Source organism: Astatotilapia calliptera, chromosome 17 (assembly GCF_964374335.1).
Source record: "Astatotilapia calliptera chromosome 17, fAstCal68.1, whole genome shotgun sequence".
Taxonomy (NCBI): Eukaryota; Metazoa; Chordata; class Actinopteri; order Cichliformes; family Cichlidae; genus Astatotilapia; species Astatotilapia calliptera.
The window spans coordinates 4,114,917-4,137,283 of NC_137438.1; the positions used below are offsets into that span (position 1 = coordinate 4,114,917).

Here is a 22,367-nt window from a genome sequence, read left to right on the forward strand (position 1 = left end):
CAGAGCATCATAAAAAAACTCCGAGGTGGTTTCCAGATCTGTAGGCTGACAGGCTGAGGTCAGCTGATGAGGCTGTTTGCATCGATCGGCTGCTGCTCGCCTCTGAACTTTGTGCACTGCCTCGTTAAAAGACTGCACGTATATCTGAATGCTATCTGCCAGTTTGCATTACTTATTAGCAAAGTGTCTGTTTTGTGTCATTCACTTTGAGAAGAAATCTGGATATTTTCAGTTAACGTTGTGTAATTGGAGTCTCTGCATCTCCTGTAAGGATTTTGTTTACCAACACCAACATCAGGAACACTGGCCAAAGCTGAATAAACTACACAGTGTCGTAAATATTTGACATGGCATGAATAATGCTGCTGTTTTGCCTTTACATGTGGTGAAGTTAGGGTGGAGAAAGTTTCCTCCTTGGAGGGCTTTTCTGCTGTATTATTTGCTGGCTGAATTTCCAGCAGTCTGATGTACCTCACAAGTGGACAAGATACTGACTTTGAGGCTTTACATAGAGCATTAGCAGCATGCTGGGTTCCTTCAGCTCAGCACAACATTTAAGCTGTAAATGTTCACCAGATACAGTGAAGTGCTGAAAGAATGAGCGAGAGATGATCAAAGAGAGCGAGGTGGTCTGCCCAGGATTGGCTTCATGTCTTGCCACTGAACACATGCTGTAAACACCCAAGTTCAATATGTAGATGCTGCTCTTTTTCTAGAAAAAAAGAGATAGGTGGGAGCATCAGAGAAGAAGTGAGGTCAAGAGATGTCGATCATATACAAGAGAAAAAGGCAAAAATTGTTGCTTTGGATGAAAAAAATAACAATGAAAAACCCTACACTTACAGTGGCTAAGAAGTAACTCGCACCACAAGAACACAAGAATATTTCACAAGAACTCGATGGCTTGGATGTGCCGATGTAGCTTTCTAACAAAGATCCCGACCTTTCCACCGTAACCACCAGCATGTCAGCATTTTCCACAACTGGCTCCACCAACATGTTGTTGTTTTTGGTTTTAGTGATGGGATAAGTCGCTTATTATATGTAATACACACTTCTATGGAGTTGCCATAATGATCCTCTGACTTTCCAGCTGTCAACAAATTGCATGATCTTCTCCTTTGTTTTGTGTTTTATGCCAATTATTGTGATCATGGCTAAACATCAACGCATTGCCACTGCGCCTGCTTGCATAGTTGTATTGTATCAGCTTCCATGGAACTTATGTTGCTATTAGTTTAAAGGACATTTTTATGTTTAGTAATTTCAAAACAGCGAGAGCAGCTCAGACAACATCCTTGAGTATAAACCTTGGAGTCCATATCATAAAGCTGATAAGGTTAAACATATTTGGACATCTGCTGACTGTGTGCAAGAATGCAGAGGGAGTTTTTCCGAGGGCCTCTTGTAAAATTAGAAGGAGACAAGGGCATTGATTTGTGCAGTTTTAATTGAAATATTTTGGAATATTTGGGGAGATTGCACAAAGCAAAGTGACCTCAGTTTGATAGCCTTTTCTGATTTTTTTTTTTCCTCGAGTAGCTGGAGCTGTTTGACTGTATCCAGGCATTTCATTAAGCAGTGAGGAAACGCAGACCGCAGCTCTCCCTCACATTTCTTGATGGATTGTGTTTTTAGGGAGGGTGCAGTGGGGCCAATTTAGATGCGGTCATAATTGTTTCAGTGGTCAGTTTTTATAGTGGGAATGTAGAGAGGACTTTGATTTCCAGTTAGCAGTTATTTTGCATGGATAGAGATCAACTTTTTACTTGGCTCTCTGATTAGAGCTGATCCACTTCACAGCTCAGTTCACTTCTCAATAACCAAGGGTAGATTGCAGAGGATTTTTTTATTAGTAAAAGCTTAAAGTGAAAAATCTCAGCAGAAATAATTGACAAAATGGCATACAATCATAAGATAACAAAACCAAACACAGAACAAATAGCTTCTAACAACAGTGTAATATTCACACATGAGGCTGTAATGTGAAAATAAGGAAGTCGGGCTTTACAATACTTGCTTTAAAAGTGCATTGACGTTGCCTGACATTAAATGGGATATTTCTGCTTTAATAAAATATGGCATTGATGTCTATTAATAGCTATATATCATTGAATAGACCACAACATCGCTAAAAAGATGGAGCAAGACACGTAAGCAGTCAGACAATGACACCGATGGCCAACTACATCTACAAAAATGTGATCCAGGTTGTAAGAAATTGCCCCCTAATCCTGAAGGGAAAGAAAACATTCATCAACCGTGAAGCTGAACTTGATGGTGATGGGGAAAAAGGTGGCAGATATGAACAGAAGCTCTTTTTCCCGTTAGTGGAAAATAAGAACGTTAATGGACCGATTAAAATGCAGGTCACTGATGATCGCTTTTAGAGCTTTTCTTGTCTTCTGTGTCACTCGTCTGTTCGGTTTCAGGTAATGAAATGAAATTCAGGGAGTTTTTTATAGGCTTTTCATATCATTCAACAAATACTGACCGGCAGCATCAAGATGCAGTAGCAGCTAAGACACAGGATTTATTCTGGCCAGCAAGGCTGTGGCAACAAAACACTCCCTAAAACTGTCTCTGTCACGGAGGAGCAGGGAGGACTCGGCGCAGACTGAAATCTCAGAAAAACAGGTTTATTTACACACTCCAGGTGCACTATATACAGGTGAAGGAGAAGGGGGCCAGGGTTCCCAGGGGTGCAGAGCGGGGTCGGGAAAAGCGTCCAGAGTCTCCAAACCAAACACGAGAAATCTGCATACAGAGAACAAGGGTTAGCACGGAACTTTCACGGACAGAGCTCAAAACTGGCTGAGGCTAAAGTAGCACTGACGAGCGTTATTCAATAGTCCAGCGGCGAGGTGCTCTCAGTCACTGCCTTAAGTAGCGGGAGCAAACAAGGTGAGGAGCCACAGGTGATTGCCTACAGGTGGTGGAGGCCGGGAGCTCACAATGAGCTCCGCCCAGGCAGCGAGCAGAGAGAGAGGAGAGAGAGAAAAGACAAAACATAACATGTAGCCACACAGGGCCAGCCGAGCAGGCACGGGGACCATGACAGTCTCAGTGAGGGATGAAATGTATAATTAAGCTCATTTTTCCCCCCTTCTCAATATCTGTGCTGTTTGGTGGTTTGATATTTGCACATGCTTATGGGATTCACAAGCTCAGCATTTCATCATGGTAATAGCAGCCTATTTTGTTTTAAGTTACTGCATGGCCGGAGAAGTCTGCTGTTTAATGTAGTGCTTTCATGTTTTTCTTTCTGTTGAAATTGCACTCTTGTGTCTTATATCCTCCTCTGCTCGTTGCTCTAATGAAAAAGGCACTTTCTTTGCTTCTCGCTCTTTTTTCCTTTATTAGTGCGCGTGTTTTTCTTCAGCAGTTCCACTTTCAGTGATTACAGACACATATGTCAGTCTTACTTTTAGTTGCTCGTATTGCAGCTTAGTATTTTAGATTGAATCAATGAGGCGTTTGTCCCTAGCTTGTACAGGCTAGCATAATTTTATCTTCTTTGTCATTTTAAAGGCAAAAAACCCCACAACATGACTAAAGGACTTATTTCTAAAACTTATTTATTACAGATAAGCAAAAAGCTTTCCCAAAACCAACTACTGTAAAACTTTTTGGGCCACTGCTGCTGATTGTGCTGCTCCATCATCCCACTTCATCTGCTACTAACACCACTGAACAATAAGGACTCGGGTTGTGTGTGTCTTTCAGTATCAGTCTGTATCTAAGTTTTATCACGCGTGCGTCTGGAAGCTGGAGGATTAGCTTCAGTGACTTTCCCAAGGCGATGGAGGCGCTTTGCTCTGCTTTGATGTTGCAAGGTGGAGGCCCTTCCAAGCAGGAAACGACAGGAATAACTTGGCTGTCAGGAGGACTTCGTCTAAGGTCTGTCTGGACTCACACGTAACAGAGGCAACTAGAAGTGAGCAGTGTTCAAGTTAGATCTGGCTGAAAGATAACCTCCTAATCGCTCCCTTATCAGTGCAGGAGGAAAGGAGGGGAGAAATGTAAACTGCTGTTGCTCTGCAGCCAATGCATTCAGCGATGATAAATGTAGGCCACAACACCAAGAAAAGCACAGTGGGGGGGACTGTGGAGAAGGCAAACGAACTCAACAACTTCTTCAACAGGTTTGACCAGCCCACAACCCCCCCACCCTCACCTTCACTACAGAGTCCTCTCCCCACTCTCCTGCCTCCCTCGCTTCCCCCCCTTCCTGACACCATGACACCCCCCTCCTCCAATCCCTCTCTCACCAGCAAGACATCTCCCCCCCTCCCCTCCTCCCAAACATCTCCCAGTGTCACAGTGGATCAGGTCAGGAGGCAACTGAGGAAGCTTCGCCCCAGAAAGGCAGCAGGCCCAGACAAGGTGTGTCCTAGGATGCTAAAGGCGTGTGCTGCTGAACTTGGGGAGCCGCTACAACGAGTCTTCAACCTCAGTCTGCAACTGGGGAGAGTGCCCGCCCTCTGGAAGACATCCTGCATCGTCCCGGTCCCCAAAAAGAACCGGCCCAATGAGCTGAATGACTTCCGACCGGTGGCACTGACGTCACATCTTATGAAGACTCTAGAGCGGCTCTTCCTCAACCTCCTCCGACCACAGGTACAACATGCCCAGGACCCACTACAGTTTGCATACAAGGCGGGTGTCGGAGTGGAGGATGCCATCCTGTACCTCCTACACAGAGCCCACTCACACCTGGATGGGGGAAAAGGCACGGTCAGGATCCTGTTTCTTGACTTTTCCAGTGCCTTTAATACCATCCGGCCCTGTATGCTTCAGGAAAAACTGAACAGGATGGAGGTGGACCCCTGCCTGGTGGCTTGGATCTCCGACTACCTCACCGACAGACCACAGTACGTCAGGCTGAAGGACATCACGTCTGACACTGTGGTCAGCAGCACAGGAGCACCACAGGGAACTGTGCTGTCCCCTCTTCTCTTCACCCTGTACACCTCTGACTTCTGCTACAACTCTGAATTATGCCACATTCAGAAGTTTGCAGACGACACAGCCATCATGGGGTGTATCTGGGATGATCAGGAAGAGGAGTACAGAAGTCTGGTGAGGAACTTTGTCGCATGGAGTCACACAAACCACCTGCAACTCAACACCTCAAAGACTAAGGAACTGGTTGTGGACTTCGGGAGGTCCAGAGAAGGTCCACTGCCGGTTCAGATAGAGGGGGAGGAGGTGGAGGTGGTCAACAAGTACAAGTACCTCGGGCTGTGGGTGGACAATAAACTGGACTGGTCATGCAACACAGAGCACCTGTATAAAAAAGCCCAAAGCCGACTGTACTTCCTCAGGAGGCTGAGGTCTTTTAACATCTGCAGGAAGCTCCTGAGGATGTTTTACCAGTCGGTGGTTGCTGGAGTACTTTTCTATGCTGTGGTGTGCTGGGGGAGCAGCACAGCAAAGAGGGACTCATCCAGGCTGGAGAAACTGATCAGGAAGGCTAGCTCTGTGGTCGGCATGAAGCTGGACACTCTGGTGACAGTGGCAGAGAAAAGGACATTAAAGAAACTGCTGGACATTATGAACAATGCTGGGCATCCTCTGCACACGGCCATAAACAATCAGAAGAGTCTGTTCAGTGACAGGTTGCTTCTCCCCAAGACAAGAACTAACAGACTTAAAAACTCCTTTGTCCCACACGCCATCAGACTGTTTAACTCCTCTCTGGAGGGGAGAGGGAGGGGAAACAGGAGGACAAAGGAGGGGGGAACAACTAAGCTGTAGTGCCTCTTCACCTCACTGTACAATACCTTGTGCAATACTTTTTGTAAATAGTCAACAGTGCAATAGACTCAATACTTGAAATGTGCAATTCACTTGTATTTTTATTTTTTATTCCTATTTATTCTATTTATCCCCTTTGTATATTTTATTTATATTTGTCTCTGTATTTATATATGTGTGTGTGTGTGTGTGTGTGTGTGTGTGTGTGTGTGTGTGTGTGTGTGTGTATATATATAACAATTCTGTAACTGTAACTTCGGTCGTTGCTGTGCTTTTTTTGGAAGTCGAATTTCCCAGAGGAACCCACCCGAGGGATTAATAAAGTTCTATCTTATCTTATCTTATCTTATCTTATCTTATCTTAGAAGGCAAATTCACTTTATGGTCTTATGTTTGGATTTAGAGTGTGTTTAGGAGATTTGTAACACACTGTGTGGCTGGGTCTTTTTTAGCTCCAGATGTTTTGAAACTTTCAGTAAATCTGAATATATTTTTAAGGTAAAGATTAAAAGCCTAAAAGGAAACTGGGACAGCTTCCCCACTGCTTTATACTTATCATGTATTTACCTGTATGTAGGTGCATTTGCAGTATAGTGTTGCTGAATATCTTTCCTCTGGAGTTTGAGTCTGAGCACTGCTTCTTCTTTTGTCAGTTTGAAGCAACTGTGATGCTAGCTGAGATCACAGGCTGCCATTCTCAAACCCAGACTCCCCTAAAACACTTCTTGTTTTGTTCTTTTGAGGTGTATCTCAAAGACCGCCATAGCTTCTGGACTATATATGTGTGCTTGGGCATTACGGTTGTAGATGAAATACTGCCATAAGCCTCTAAGACATCTCTTGATGTGTGCGTGTTTGTATGTGTGTGTATCTCTGTATGTGCTAGCAGATGAAATAAGATATGCCATAAAGGCAAACAGAACAGTTGAAGCTGTGTGTGCGCTAACAGGTGAAATAAGATATTCCACCAAGACAACCATGTCACCTAGATTTATTGTGTGTGCGCACACGCACACACAAGCGTGCGCGTGTGTGTCCTAGCAGACGAAATAACATGCACCACAAAGACAATCCCAGCACTTAGAGTTATGGTTAGTGTTTGACTGTGATGGCAGCAAAAGAACCCTCTTAAACCTCAAAGGCAAACATTTGTGTTTATCACATGTCTGTGCGTGTTTGTGTGTGTCTGTGCATGTGTGTGTGTTACTCAGAAGCTGTCAATGTTGACATTCTTGTTGGAACCTCCTTTGAAGTCTCCTTCACTGGGTGGCTTGGGTTCCTCAGAATCCCACCTGCACACTTGATACAACCCCCATCCTTACCTGTCACTGTGTTTCAGACACCCCAGACTACATCACTGCGTTACCTCCCTCCTAGCTTGAAGTGTGTGTGTTTGAGCATGTGTCTTTCCTGTCCAGATTAACTTCTGCCAACATGCACTGTGGCAATGTTATTTTTTGCCTAAGTATTCTCTCATCCTTTGTTTTACTTTCAGATTCAAATTGTGCATTTAAAAAAACATATTAAATTCACCAGAAAATTTAATAACAGACCAAATATTGTGAAAGGTTTTTACTGACTTTGAGAAAAACTTGGCATGTCAAAATGGAAAAGACACAGAAGCCCTGAGGGAATGAAACTTAAGCTAAATGCTTGTAGTGTTGGTATGTCAGTCCATCTGGCATTTGGATCCAGCTTCATTCTGAACTATTAGATATATTTCAATGAAGTTCTGTATGACCATTAATGTTGACTTTGTTGGTTTCTTAACTTTTCAAGCCAATGGCAGGTTAATAATTCCTTTTGAGTGAAATATATTCATCATGTACCATCAGTGGGTGATAATACTTCTCTAGTACTTTCCAGGGGGCGATCTTGGCTCAAGAGTGTAATTGGAAGGTTGCCGGTTCGAGCCCCGGCTCCGACAGTCTCAGTCGTTGTGTCCTTGGGCAAGACACTTCATCCGTTGCCTACTGGTGGTGGTCGGAGGGCCCGGTGGCGCCAGTGTCCGACAGCCTCGCCTCTGTCAGTGCGCCCCAGGGCAGCTGTGGCTACATTGTAGCTGCCATCACCAGTGTGTGAATGGGTGGATGACTGAATGTAGTGTAAAGCGCTTTGGGATCCTTAGGGACTAAGTAAAGCGCTATACAAATACAGGCCATTTACTTCAGTGTGTGACCAAAATATCCACAATCAACTTCATATGTATTTTATATGTATTATACCTTTTAATTATTTACTATGGTGTTATATGAATTGCCATAGGGGAGGTCTTTATAAAAAAGAATGGAAATGCAGTTAAAACTCAAACATTTCTGTCCTCCTTCAGATTCTCCGAAGATGTTCATTGGGCCAACTGGAATCTTTGGCGGGCTGATTCTGGCCTTGCTTGACTCCTCTAACTCCTGTTGTGAATCTGAGGCAAGGCTTGAATGTTACTGTTCACAGACACCTGCCATCCAATCTGCTGAACTGTAGCAATTTTTCAAAGAAGAACAGGAAAAGTTGTAGTCTGTAGATGTGCAGAGCTGGTAGAGACATGCCCCAAAAGCCAGTTAGACAAAGTATTGACTGGCTGAAAATAAATGAATGCCATATTTTTCAGATTTTTATTTCTAAAAAAAAAAAAAAAAACTTTGAATGCCACATATATTTTTCCTTCTAGTTCACAATTATACACTACTTTGTGTTGGTCTATCACATAAAATCCCAATAAAATATATTGTTTGTGGTTGTAACACAACAAAAATGTGGACAAGATCACGGGGTTTGAATACTTTTTCAAGGCACTGCATGCAGTCGAGCTCCTCCAGTGTATGCTTGTGTTCTATTTAAAAAAACAACACAAATATCAGGTGCATGTATACCTGCAGTGTCCCGCTATGACTCCAGATATGAATTGTAGTTGCATGTCATTGCTCTTTCACGGTAGCAGCTGATAAAGCATGTGCAGATTACATGAAATGAAGAGAAATGAGGGGAAAAATCTGCCGCAGTCCAGTGCTATTTTCTTTCTCATCTAATGCACAAAGTAACACACAGTCATTTTGGCTAGACAACATTATCTCTTCAATTCTGGCCCATCTCTTCCCCCAAAGCAGGAAGCAGCAGATCAGGACCAGTTCCCAGGAGGATAAGATAATACAATAACCATAAAAACCTCCTTCCAGCACCCACCACACACACAAACCTACACTGTCTGCCTTGCCTACAGCCTCCTGTTGAGACGACAGCTCAGCAGCACCTGTTTGGAAGAACTCCAGCTCCACCCGGCTCATTTCAAAATTTGAAATCACCTCCACAACCTTTTCATTTATTTTGCTTATATCCAGATCAGTAGAGAGAAAATTATTGCCTACTTGTTCTTGCACCTGGTGGCTCAGCATGTCAGCTGATTGTAGATAGTATTCAACGAGGAATCACTGAAAGCACTCAGTGCACGCTTGTTATAGCTGCACATGCAAGCGAAATTTTAACAAAAAAATTCTGAAAAGAACAGTTTTAAACATGAGTTCTACAAACCGCCCTTTTCCTGCACGCCCCCTCTAAACCTCTAGATTCAGCTTGCGAAAACGTTCCCAAGATACGCTTTCACTTTGGAGCGCATGCTGGCACTTAGATGAAATCCAGCAAGGGATTGCCTCGTCCAGCATGCGTTCCTGTGTTGCAACTCCTTCTGTGAGCATGCAAAAGCGTATTTTTCACAAGACAAAGTAGAAACAGGAAGAAGTGGAAGATGCTCCAGGGAAAAGCGAGAGTTGACACTGTTAGAGTTCATGAGAAAGGAAATGCTGGGAAAAGAGAAAATGGCAAAGATCAGTGCATTACTGATCAACTCTGTTGTTTTTGTGATTTGTAGATTTGTCAGAACAGCCAAGGATCCAGAATCAAACTGCAATGAATTGTGGAGTTATTGAAACGTGTTTAAAGCGCAATATATTCCCACATTTCTCTGAAATTCTCATATGTGCATATTCTTTGCTACATTGTTTCTTGTGCCATTTAAATTGTCAATTTCTGACAAGAAGCTGACATGTTCTCTACATTTCCACTGTGGAATATGGATAAGTTGTGTCAGGGTGCTTACAGAATGAATAAGAACAACCAACAGGAAAAAGAAAAAAACAAAAAAGCCTTCACAGACAGTCACCAAATAAGACACGGACACAACACTTCTCTTCATGGCACAGGTTGTTGACAGTCTCCAGTCTACAGACTATATGTTGGTGTTGAGGTTAGTTAAGGCCAACACCCCAGACAAAACCGCTGTTCTTCTTGGGCCAAGAAGTTTTTGAGAGTGGTTAACACGCCACAGCTCCTGATCTCAGCAGGCTGCATGACTTTGTGTCAAAGTTACTCTCCCCACATCTCAAGGTCTTCAGCAAGCTGAGGCTTCAAGAGCTTGCCGCTGAGAGGCGGACGCTTTGCTTTTACATCAACTGATCCACACTGGATAGTGACTAAACAGAAGGAAGAAATAAAAAAGGAAGGGGGAGATCGGTTTGCAATATCAATGGTGGGAATAGAATAAAGAGGAAATGAGGAACCCATGGATAGCTCCCTTTTTTCCAATTAAAAGTTTTCACGTTAATCAGATATGCCAGATGACAATGGCCTGGAAACAACGAGGTCTCAAGTCAGTGAACAGTCATGTTTTACATCTGCTCTCATTTCCTGTTTGACACAGATTGAGAGACATGAAGGATCGCAGCACAGATTCACTCGCCTCAGGAAGAGCACGTTATCGGGCGGATATTGAGTGAGAATGCTCTGCAGTGTCATTTGCAAGCAACAAACCCCAGCAAGCAACTTCAGTGCTCCTCCTTCTCATGGGTTACCGTGGTGACAGGCTCTACTAATCCACTGACACACTCACTAGATTTCTATCTAGCTCTGGATTCAATTAGCTGGGTCTGGTTAGGAAGAGATAAGTGTCCTTTGTTAAGACTTTGATATCCTAATGAGTGGGGATTCAAGGCCCACAGTACATTTGATTTTACTTAGGAGTCAAGAGATAGAGCGAGCTTATCAGTGACATTGGGGGAAAGAAGATTAGTCTCAGAGTATTAGTAGCAATGTGACATGATATAGTGGTTAATGATGTGTAACAAACATGCTTATCCTTGTCTCTGCTTTGTTCAATATGCATAGAAAGGAGAAAAAGGGGATGACTATTGTTGAACCGTAATTTGTTTGACAGCTTTGCTTTTGCAAAGATGAAATTTCTCCAGCTTGTTCTCAGCACATAATTCCTTTTGACAATTACACAGACACGCCATTCGTCTTTCATGCCATGCTAATTGAGTTTACAGACAGTCACAGAGGCTTGTTTGCAGACTCTCATACATAGACATGTTTGTCTTTCTCTGAGGAAGCACCATCCCAGTGTCCCTATACTCCAGCAGGCCAGCTCGTGGTAAATCAACCAGTAAATGTAGAATTTTCAGCATCTCTGTTTCAGCATCTCATTATGCGTCTGATCTTATGACTAATATTAGCACCGTGATGCTGGCTGTAAGTCACTTTTTATGACTATAGATACTATAGATACTCTAAAACAACTCTATCCCCCTGTTTCAGTCACAAGCTCGCCTTTCGTCTCAGTCTTTAGGGGTTTTAGAAGTAATTGACCATATCGACATTTGATGCACTCCATTGCTGCACAACCTTCCGACATGCTGGCCGTCCTTCAGATCAGGTGAAGGTACTTTTTCAGGGTTAGCTTTGGATTACTACTTGTTTGGTTAAAGCAAAACATCTGGCTTGACTGCAATGAGATGATGAGCAGAGAGGTTAATTCATCAAAGTAACAGCAGATTATTTGTTTCTCCAACAAAGAATTGACAGACTTACACAGGAAAAACTGTTTATATGCATTAACCTTTTTTAGGTGTCTGATTAGGTACTGTACATTGTTCAATTCATATATAAAAGGTGCATTTTCTTTAGCTGGTAAAACACATTTATTGTATTCTAATTCAATTCCATTTTTGGGGTGGCTGTAGCTCAGGTGGCAGAGCAGGTCAGCCCCTAATCAGAAGGTCGGTGGTTCGATCCCAGGCTGCATCCTTGCTTCATGCCAAATGTCCTTGGGCAAGATACTAACCCCGTGTTTGCCTACTGGTGGTGGTCAGAGGGCCCGGTGGCGCCTGTGTCCGGCAGCCTCGCCTCTGTCAGTGCGCCCCAGGGCAGCTGTGGCTACAATGTAGCTTGCTATCACCAGTGTGTGAATGTGTGGGTGAATGACTGAATGTAGTGTAAAGCGCTTTGGGGTCCTATGGACTAGAAAAGCGCTATACAAATGCAGGCCATTTACCATTACCATTTTTTCACTCAATAGTCAAAGACACACTTTGGGAGCTGATCTCGTGCATTTCTTTGCAGTGAGACACGGTCTCTTAAAGGATGCTTACTGACGGGTCTTGTGTTCACAAAATAAGTGGCTTTGTTTACTGAAGGTCACTCAGTGTTTACCTGAGCAATCTAAGGTCACCAAGCTCCAGGAAGTACATTCACCTCTAGTTAGGTATTGTTGAAGCTGGAGGTGACGCACATTCCTGACAGTGTGATTGTCTGACAGCATGCTGGTGTGTGGCGCAGTGTGAGCGGAGGTGCAGTCTTATCCAGAATGTTAAGACAGGCCAAATGGTTTTCTCACACTGATGTAACATACCTAATGCCTCACAGGCTGATGCTGACACAAATCTACACTGATGCTCACGGCACCAACTCTTTCGTGTGAAGTATTTGTGAGGAATTCCCGAGTAAATGCGATGTATGAGCTGGTTTGGCTGTTTTACAATGATCCACATAACACTGAACAGTTTACAGATGTGGTGCTTAAAGCTGACACACTGTACTGTACACTATTCAAAGTTACTTAGAATGGCATTGTCATTAACTTTCCCTGCTTTTATTTTTCTGCTTTATGCTCCTAGTATTAAAAACATTTAGACTACTGCAGTACTCCAGTATTTGTGTCACACAACTAACACAGGAACATAAATAGGTTGATAAAGGGCTGATAATGGAGAATTACATATACAATAGTGCAATATCTATATGAATTGTTAAGGATAAATAATACACAGCCTGAGAATACCTAGTGATAAACTGTAGTCTTCACTGTGTGTATGTGCACTGTAGTGTAGCAGTTGTATTAGTAGTAATTAGTTGTATTGGAACCAAAGTTTTTCTGTAAAATAAAATGATATGGGAAATATGGTGCAAACTGAAGTGGTATCAGTACTAATAGAAGGGTAACTAAAGGAGAGGAAGTCGTGGACGTGATCATCTCTGGAAGTCATGACTCCGGACGTATTATTTTACGTATTGAGTAGACAGGGAGCAAAGAGCATGCAAGGTTAAAGCCAATCCTACCAGATGTTGCCTTCAGCGAGGATACAATTCCTCTTTAGGGCCACTGACCTTCCTGGAAAAGAACGATGCGACCGTAGATCAGAATTAGAGGTCCACGTTCTAAGGTGCGTGGCTGCATGTGTGCACGTGCACCAGCTCGCTGTGTTCCTTCTATGTCTTTATAAACCGATCTGTCTTTTTGGAAATTAAAAGAAAGAGAAAAAATGTTTTCATTCTATATAACTGAATTGTTGCCCCCTCCAACCCCCCAACCCCTTCTTGGAAAATCCTCTGTATATAAGGGTAGTAAGATGAGGTTTGCGGTGTTCGGGCAATTCCCCTGTGGCTGCAAAATATCACTTTCTCCCTGTTAGGCAGAGGAATTACTGACACGCACCACAAAAACCAAGTGGCCTGAGGTCTAGGGTTTCAGGGACCTGCACATTCAAAACCCTCCATTTGAAAGGATCGTATCGTTTACAAAGCCTTCCCCGGGACAGCAGTTTTTATCGGCGAAAATGACTCACTGTTTTTTTTTTTGGTTTTTTTTGATGATTTAGTCTCATTGTGAGCAGAGAGCCATCTCATCGTCACGTGGCCGCAAAGCCATGTGGAACTTTCTGGGTTTTAGTGATAATTAGGGGGTTGCCCACTTTCTTCAAAAAAGGAGATTTTTCCCCCCATCCTTTATATCTTCACCGAAGCCAGTTTATTATTATTTTTTCCCCTAATGATTACTTTTAGCAACGTCAAGAATATTTCAGTTTAAAGGTTGCGGTGACCTCAGCCAATGATGGATGGCATGGAAAAGCTAAAGAGATGACTCAAAGGGCAAGGACAGTAAAGTAGCTTTTTAAAGGCTCTGCACTTTTTTAATATGTAGTCAAAGTTTGCACTATTGCAGAATTTCTTCTACTATAAATTCCATTGATTTGATTTGTGATAATCTATGAAAAAAGACTTTAGTATCAAAATAAAACAGTATTCTCTGTGACTGTACCTGAAGCCAATGTCTGCAAACTGAAAGTGAACAGCACACACACCTTGCTTCTGATGCTGCCATTGGCTTCTCATTTCTGCACTCTAAAAACTAAAACTGACATTTACTTAAAAAATTTTTGAGGCAACACTTTTACACTTGAAAATATTGAGTAGATTGGAAACCAGTCAAATCTGTTCAATATACTTGATCATTTGAATAACTAAGGCTTAAACATATTAAGTTGAAATGAATAATTGTAGTTGTTACACAAACATGAAAAATAACTAAAAAAAATAACACTGACACGCTTGGTCAATGTAACTGAAATATAGATGGTCAGTTAATCCAAAATTGTGTTCCATTTACTTAATATTGTAAACTGAACGTAATCAAAATTGTACTTAATATTCAATTTTGTAAATGGCCTGTATTTGTATAGCGCTTTACTTAGTCCCCATGGACCCCAAAGCACTTTACACTACATTCAGTCATCCATCCATTCACACACTGGTGATGGCAGCTACATTGCAGCCACAGCTGCCCTGCGGCGCACTGACAGAAGTGAGGCTGCTGGACACTGGCGCCACGGGCCCTCCGACCACCACCAGTAGGCAGTAGGCAACCGAGACTGTCGGTGCCAGGGCTCGAACCGGCAACCTTCCGATTACAAGACGAATAATATTGATTTGAATAATTAATGATTTTAGTACAAGATTCTGAGCAGTATAGATACCTATTTCTCAAATATTTTGATTCAATTTCAAACAAAAATATTAAGTTCATGCAAAGAAGGTATTCTGTGAACCACATACTGAATTTTATGTCTGAGATAAATGTAAATAAATACCTTAATTTAACACAAACACATACGTTAACATTTTAGACATTTATTTCAACTTATCAAACTCAAATAATTACTAAAAGGATATTCACAGATTTTATCAGGCTCATCTAACTTATATTTATAGTGATATTTATTAAGCCTCTGAATTACTTTTTAGAGTGTCTGCACATTTGTGGACGCAGATGTGTGTCCACAAATGTGCGTCAACACAATGACGCATTGTGTTGCTGTCCACCGCAGCAGCGGGTAGTGAAATGCCCGAGGAGACACAAGGGCACACTAGTCCAGTAGCAGGAGTGAAACTCGTGACCTGATCAGCTGCAGTGCAACCACACAGTGTCCAGTGCAGCTTAAAGTGTCAAACCACATAAATGTAAGAGAGGTGGATGGATGTAAGCAGCGTACTTGCTGTAGATCAGGCTAGAAAAAAACCTTGCAACACTTTCTCTTTCTTGGAATTCTGAACCTTTTGCCACAGTTATATCTACATATAATTAATCAACTATCAGTTAAATTATTTTAGCTTAGCCTAAAGAGAAATGAGGAAACACCTGGCTGTACTCTGTCCAAGGGGAAGTCTCTGTATATTAAGGATCATTCAATTAAGATATATCTTGTTAGCTTAGTAACAAGTTACAATACAGTCATGTATTTCTTTGGAGAAGCAAACAAGACTAAGTGTGGTATTTAGTGAGCTGCAGAGGTACCAGAATTACAACAAGCTATTGTTAAAGAAATGTCCACAAAGTTTGTCATCTTTTATCTGAAATGAATCAGTAACCTTTGCTTTACTGCTCTACAAAACCTTTCTGAGCACAAATGTGCTGACCTCATCATAATGACCCCAATCAGCCCCTTTGTTCCTTCTTGCCCTTTAAAACAAACAGAGCAAGCCTGGAGGGGGTGTGAGAAAGGTGGTTTTCATTTTGAGAAATCCAAACTGCTTGCTGGTTTACAGGATCGGGGATTTAATTCCCACAGGATCCCCACCTACCCCTTATATTGAAAAGCGCTTTGGATTATGTTCTTTGAGAAATGGCACAAGTTACACTATTTTTTTGCTAAATCTACAGCTGCATCGGGGGGAGCTCGAGGTGTCAGTTGACAATCCATCCATGAATGCAGTAAATTTCTATCTGTTCCTAGGAACGTTGCTTTGTTGGCCTCTGGGGCAGCCACATTATATTGAAGTGGTAAATCAGAAACACGGCCTGAGATCTCCATTACTGCTTCTTGTGCTCTTTAAGCTGTTGAAACCAAACCCAGCTATCAATTTGTTTTTTCTTTCACATTAGCGAGAACTTTTTTCTTCATCTTTTTTGTCTCCTTTTTCCCCATTTTAAGGTTACAGCTTTACTTATTCATTAGGTCATCCAGACATAGCACCTGATTCTCTCATCATCTCTCTCTGTCTCATAGGCGAGACTAGACTTCTCTTCCTCCCTCCTTCTATATCCGAGGGTGCACGCATGGCTTTGTGATCACTTGTCTAAGGAAAGATGAGGAGGAGGAGTAAAAGGAGGTGATAAAGAGAAGATGTAATAGTAAGGAAAGATGAATGGGTGAGAAAATATGAAGATTAAGGTGAAAATGGTGGAGAAACGGGAGGACAGATAGAGGCAGAAGAATGAGTGGGAGAGGGGTGAGATAAGGGGGGAGCGGCTGAGAATATTAACAGGCAGCAGTGGATGTTGGGAGCACAGAGGAGGGAAGATGGAGTTGGTGTTGTAATGCTGCAAGATCAAAGCTTGCTCTTGCAGCATTTTGCAACAGCACAGATTTCAAGCTGCGGTATATTGTAGGATCATTCTGTACATTGTGTCCGCTCAGAGCTCAGTGTGAGGCGCAAAAGTCCATTTGTTAGTGTTTTTAATATGCTAAAGTGGATTTTCCTGGATTTTTTATGTATTTCACTGCACTATGCCATGGTTTGCACCACATATTTCATAAATCCTTTAGCTCCACAGTGCATCCGCTATTTGCAGTGTTACTTCAACTGCTGCTCGGTTAACCCACTACTGGGTTACTGAAGAAAATGTTTTCAGAATGGGTTCCATCCTTTTTGTTTGAAAGGCACGAGCAACGTTGCACCTCCTCTGTTAACTACCAATCTGCTGAGTCGTTAACCCTGGCTGTTCCAGTACCTCCTGGGCTTTCAGTTTGGTTTTCGTAAAACTATGTAAAAAATTGTATGTCTCCAAAAGTTGATTCTGTTCATCTGGATGTAGCTTTGTCAGCGGGAGTAACGTTTCGTCACTCATCCAAGTGGCTTCTTCAGTCTCAGCTGACTGCAGGTTTCACCAATCTTATCTGCATAATGACTGAAACTTGTACCACTGAAGGAACAATGGGCTGGGAGGTCAGTTCCTTCATCAAAATTATGCAAATTCTCATGACCATTGATCAACAACCACTGATCAAAGTGAGCTTTGAAAAAAATGTATGAAAATCCTGATCTGTATTAGAAAAAAAAAAGGGAAATAACTACAGTTTATCAAGTCTGAAACTCAAAGGCCAATGGCAGTCATTCACAGCACTTGAAAACAAACTTAGGTGTTGAATCCTAAACAAGTCTACTGCTATACGCATTTACGTGTTGGTTTCTGCCCATCACCCAGGCCTGTGAGCCAAGAAAAGTGCCTCTTTGGAGTTTTTTAGCTGACAGCAGAATGTGCTGTTCTGTTGAGACTGCAGGGAAAAGGTCAATTCTCAAATCGAAGCAGTCATCCAGGACTTGTTGTTATCAGAGCGAGATTAAGTTCCTACTTGGCAGGTTCACTTGATAAACTAATTCACTCATGTATTTGTAGTGCTCCTCTTCATTTGAAGCCTTCTGGACATGAAAAAACTAACAAGCAACTTTTCTCCAGTGTAGACAAAATCATATCACATGCACCAGCTGGATATTTCTCACTTTTTGAGTAGCAAATGATTTTTCAAACTCCTGAAGCATTTCTGAGTGGCACACTTTATCTACTAAACTGCAGGCCACTTAAATAGACAGGTTATTATTTAAGACCAGCCACTTACGTGTGACCTTGGTATTATTTTTCCTACTGTGTGCTGCAGATGTGGCTGGATCACCTGGTTGGTATTCATAGCAGGGAGCACCACTTGTCTACATACTCAACACTCACTATCACCATTTCTCCCCTCCACTGGCCAGAAGATGAGAGCTTTGATAAAGGATTAGCTGCTTCCTCATATTATTTCTCCTTCTGCCTCTTGCCTTCTGCTGCCCTTCGTTCTTCCACATTAGATTTTTTTTATATTACTTTACTTTTATGGGCTGCTGAGAACTTTGGGTTCATGAATTTTTAATATTGGCATCGAAAAAGAGCACAACTATTTTCACACCTACTCTATATACTTTTATTTATCATCAACTGTCTTTTTTAATTCTAAGACAAGATCTCTTTAAATCTCTAGTCACCACAAGGGTAAAATCAAGGAAGTTGGGAAATAACTGGAAAGCCCTTTATATTTTTAAACATTAAATTAATTTCAGGCCACTCTCACAAAAAGACTGATTACAAGACACCCATGCAATGGCCATTCTACAGCTGTATTCATGTCCATGAGATTTTACATACCACGAGATACTAAAAGCTAATCAGTTTATTGAAGAAAAAAGACTGCAGTATTTTGTGTTTCAAAAGTGGGCTCAGTCTAACTTAATTCAGCCATGGATGGAAGGATGGATGGCATCTGCATGCATAACTAATTCAAGTTTTTTTGATTTTTTGTTTGTTTGTTTTAACAAAATAAGGTAAACAGTTTCTAAAAGTCAAGAAAAAAAGAGGGCCCAAGCAACAACCTTGTGGAACAACACAGTAAATTTCTTTGCTGTTAGAATATGTGCCACCGTAGAACACATGACACATTATGTCTTTCCTGAAGGAAAACTCTTCATTAGGGTGAAAGCTCAAGGTGAATTCAGCTGTAACATCTAAAAGAAGTGCTCCTAAGAACTTTTGATTATTCATATGACTATAGCACTGGTCTTTCATATGCACTGATGCTGTATTGGTCTGTGCATGTTGTGCATTTGTGAGATGTACATTCTGACAAAAATGTAAAAAAAAAACAGTATGAATATGAAAATTACAGCAGAGAAAGTATATAAGCTTTCTACAGCCCTCACCTCCACACTGCCCACATTCCCACACACACTAATTTAATTTGTGTGGCTTTATATAATGTCTAATGAGCAGAAAAGGCTGCTTTTCAGTGGAAACATGTAGGACAGAGCATTCTAATAATGGTTTTGCTAACAGCACGCTCATACATTCTGGTGGAAGAGCTGACCTTATCCAAATGCTTTTCAAGGTCTCATCCTTTCTGAAAAGGATTTTGATTCTCCCCCAAGGTCTTATGTTTGTTGAGGGTTCAGTGCCAAGTCATGCTGAAAAACCTCTCTACTGTAGCTCTGGAGGAATTCCTGGGTTTTAGTGTGTACAAGCTACTGCTGCTGCTTTCCAATGTCAATTTTGCACCCTGTTTTTAAATGTTGCAAAGTTTTCAATCTGTAAAGAAAAACCCTGAAAGCAATCAAAAGTATCACTCCCTCATAAGCCTTTCTTCCCTTTTTAATCATTTGTTCCCTTTGTAAGACAATAAATGAAAGCATTGCATGGTCAAGCCCCTTTCCTCTGCAAAGAGTGTGTGCTGATGTGTGTCACATTGCATCATGGCAGCATAAAGCAAAATTTCTTTGCAGGTGTCTTGTCAGAGTTCCGCAACTCTTGGGGGTTTTTTTTCTCAGCTAAGTAGGAGGAAACAAATCAATGTTGAATACAGGAACTGTATCCAACCGTGCTGACTCTGAGCCAGAGAAATAGTGACCTGGCAGGTGCGTGCTTGTAATTCTCCACTTTGTCACACTGGTTGCCTTTCAGAGTCTCGATGCTGCTGCATTTTTTTAGGTTTAAATACAGAAAGCTGTTTGTCAAGGTCAAGAGGGAGTGATTTGTGAACTATGTCATGCCTGTGTGGATTTGTGAACTATGTCATGCCTGTGTGGACATGACATAGAAATCACCAACTGTGGTGGTTCTTTTTTATTATGTGATGAGTATTCCTAAATAGCCCCAGTGGGACTTGAACCCTGGAACCTGCCTCAGCTTCGTGACCTCTGAGTGGAAGAGGAGTGAACAGGACCCGTGCTCTTCACTGGTGCAGAAAGCTACAGTTCACTCGCCCCTTTGATCTCTGGACTGTGATGATCAAACTGCGGGCCAGAACTTGGTGTATTTTAATCAACATCAGAATACACTGCATTTCTTCTTAAACATGCACATTTCGGTCCATGCCTACATCAAACGCTGGTTTGAGCGTATACTTTGATCCCAAACGACCAGAATTGTTTAATTTATGTTTCTGTTTATCCTTTGGAAAGGATTTCAGAAACTGTCTTTCTTGTGCTGGCTAAGACTTCTTTCTGTTTAATGGAAGCTAATAAAATACTGAGTTGTTTACTCATATATATTGCTAGCTTTTATTAATACCACCTCCATTGTCTCAGATGAAGTCTCAACTCTTGCTGCCTATTCTGATGTCAAAAGGTATCCAAATGGCCTTGGTGCAAAGTGTCTGGATAGACCTATTCAGCTTTATTTGGAGCATAATTGGAACCTTCAGAGAGAGTTCTGGTAGAAAGTCTTTGCAAGATAGATTGTGGATGTGGGAGTTTTCTTGATGGCTATCACTGAAGTTCAGTGTCCTCAGCTACTCCACAGTACAGCCTACCATCAGTATTTTTGGACTCTGTCTAACCCAGTGTCTGTGCTGCAATATCCAGTCTTTTTATTGGGCCTGCCCCTTTGACTCTGGGTCTAGACGGAGGGCAAATAGACTGGAAAAACGCTCGCTGTCTCGTCCCAGACACATCTCTCTCCATCACTCTCACTCCTCTGAGAGAAGAACAGTTATCCCGCTCCGCTTCCTCTGAATCGTCTTCTTTTCTGCTTTTTGAATTCTCAGAGCCCCCAATCTGCCACCCACCCCTAGCCCAAGAGGGGTCCGTTACAAATCTGCCTGTCACCCTCGCTGGCATTAGCGTTCTGTTGTCTCTGACTTTGACCCTTCCAGTGAACTGAAACTGCTGTCACTCTAAATCCATTAGGAATGCCTAATAAATAATGTTGTCAGCCGCTGGGTCCGTGCAACTTGATCACACCGTCTCTCACCCCTCAGACCCATCTGCAGAGCCCACCCCTCCCACTTCCCCATTCTCCCTTGGAAAGTGGGAGACACTAATAGGCGACCGACTTAAACAGGGCAGCAGCAGAGAGGAGGTTGCTGTTAACACTCACTTTAAAAGGAGCTTTTAAAACATGCTGTGATGAAGGCCCCTGAGATTTTCAAGCATGATATGATCTTTAAAAAAAGTTCTTTCAGCTGCCCCTTCAACACATCGCCTCTCATAAATGTCCTTCTTGACAAGAAAGGCTGATGGGGAGAGAGATCAAACAAGACTCCATCCCTTCACTGAGCTTGACAAGTCTCTCTTCTGACAGCTAGTGTGCAAAGCCAGGTCTCGCACACTGAGCTCCTTTGAATGCACTTAAAGTTGCATGCTAACAAACTGGCAGGGCTTGCCTCGACCTCGCTGCTACTGGTGAGCCCACATGTCCTGAAGCTTTTTTTTTTTGTTTGGCCCATGTTACTGCCAAACAACAGAATTCAGGACTGCAAGGAACAAGATCACAGGGAATTGGAAAGTAAGCGCCATTTGTCAACTTGAGTCAAAATAGCTGTTCGTGTTTTCTTTTTGCCCTGGCTGGAAGTTCTGCAGGTTCACGCATAAAAAACATGCCTCCCTCTGTTTCCTTTGTTTTCTTTCTTTGGGTTCCTTCTCCAGTCAGCAGGTGTTTGTCCCAAGTCCTGTTCCTACAGATGTTTTTAGAATCCCAGCTCTGACTTTCTGTTTGCCTTTGCTTTGACTCTTTAATTTTCCTCCACTCTTAGATGTACTTAAAACGGACTTTGTAACACACAACGTAAGTTTGAGTTCAGGGCTAACAAAGCTTCATTTCAACATATTCATCTCAACACGTCTGATCTTTTGTTACCTCTTGCCTCTTTTATTCTTGAACACAGATTTACACACAAATCCATGCACGCCCTCCTTCCTTTGTCTGGACTTTGTTTTTGTAGCTGTGTGGGATGGCTTAGAGTGTGGAAAGGTGTGTGTGTGTGTGTGTGTGTGTGTGTGTGTGTGTGTGTGTGTGTGTGTGTGTGTGTGTGTGTGTGTGTGTGTGTGTGTGTGTGTGTGTGTGTGTGTGTGTGTGTGTGTTTGTGTGGTACAAGAGAAGCACATGCAGAACGGAACCCCTCTTGTTGCTTCATGTCAACAGCTATTAATGGATGAAAACTGCCTTAGAGACCAGTGAGGAAACACTAAAAGTGACACTGGTGGAA

At 42.3% G+C, this 22,367-nt stretch overlaps 1 protein-coding gene and 1 long non-coding RNA gene across 5 annotated transcripts in view; one reads left to right on the forward strand and one right to left on the reverse strand.

Moving 5' to 3' along the window:
- Positions 1-22,367, forward strand: part of nav3 (neuron navigator 3) — a 181,930-nt gene that overhangs the window by 16,582 nt on the left and 142,981 nt on the right. The gene's annotated exons all lie outside the window — the stretch shown is intronic.
- On the reverse strand, positions 2,624-3,011 carry LOC113009704 (uncharacterized). The gene is made up of 2 exons (XR_003270234.2): positions 2,837-3,011; positions 2,624-2,757 (listed from the first exon to the last, which is right to left on the reverse strand). It is a non-coding gene; the product is annotated as an uncharacterized LOC113009704 (long non-coding RNA).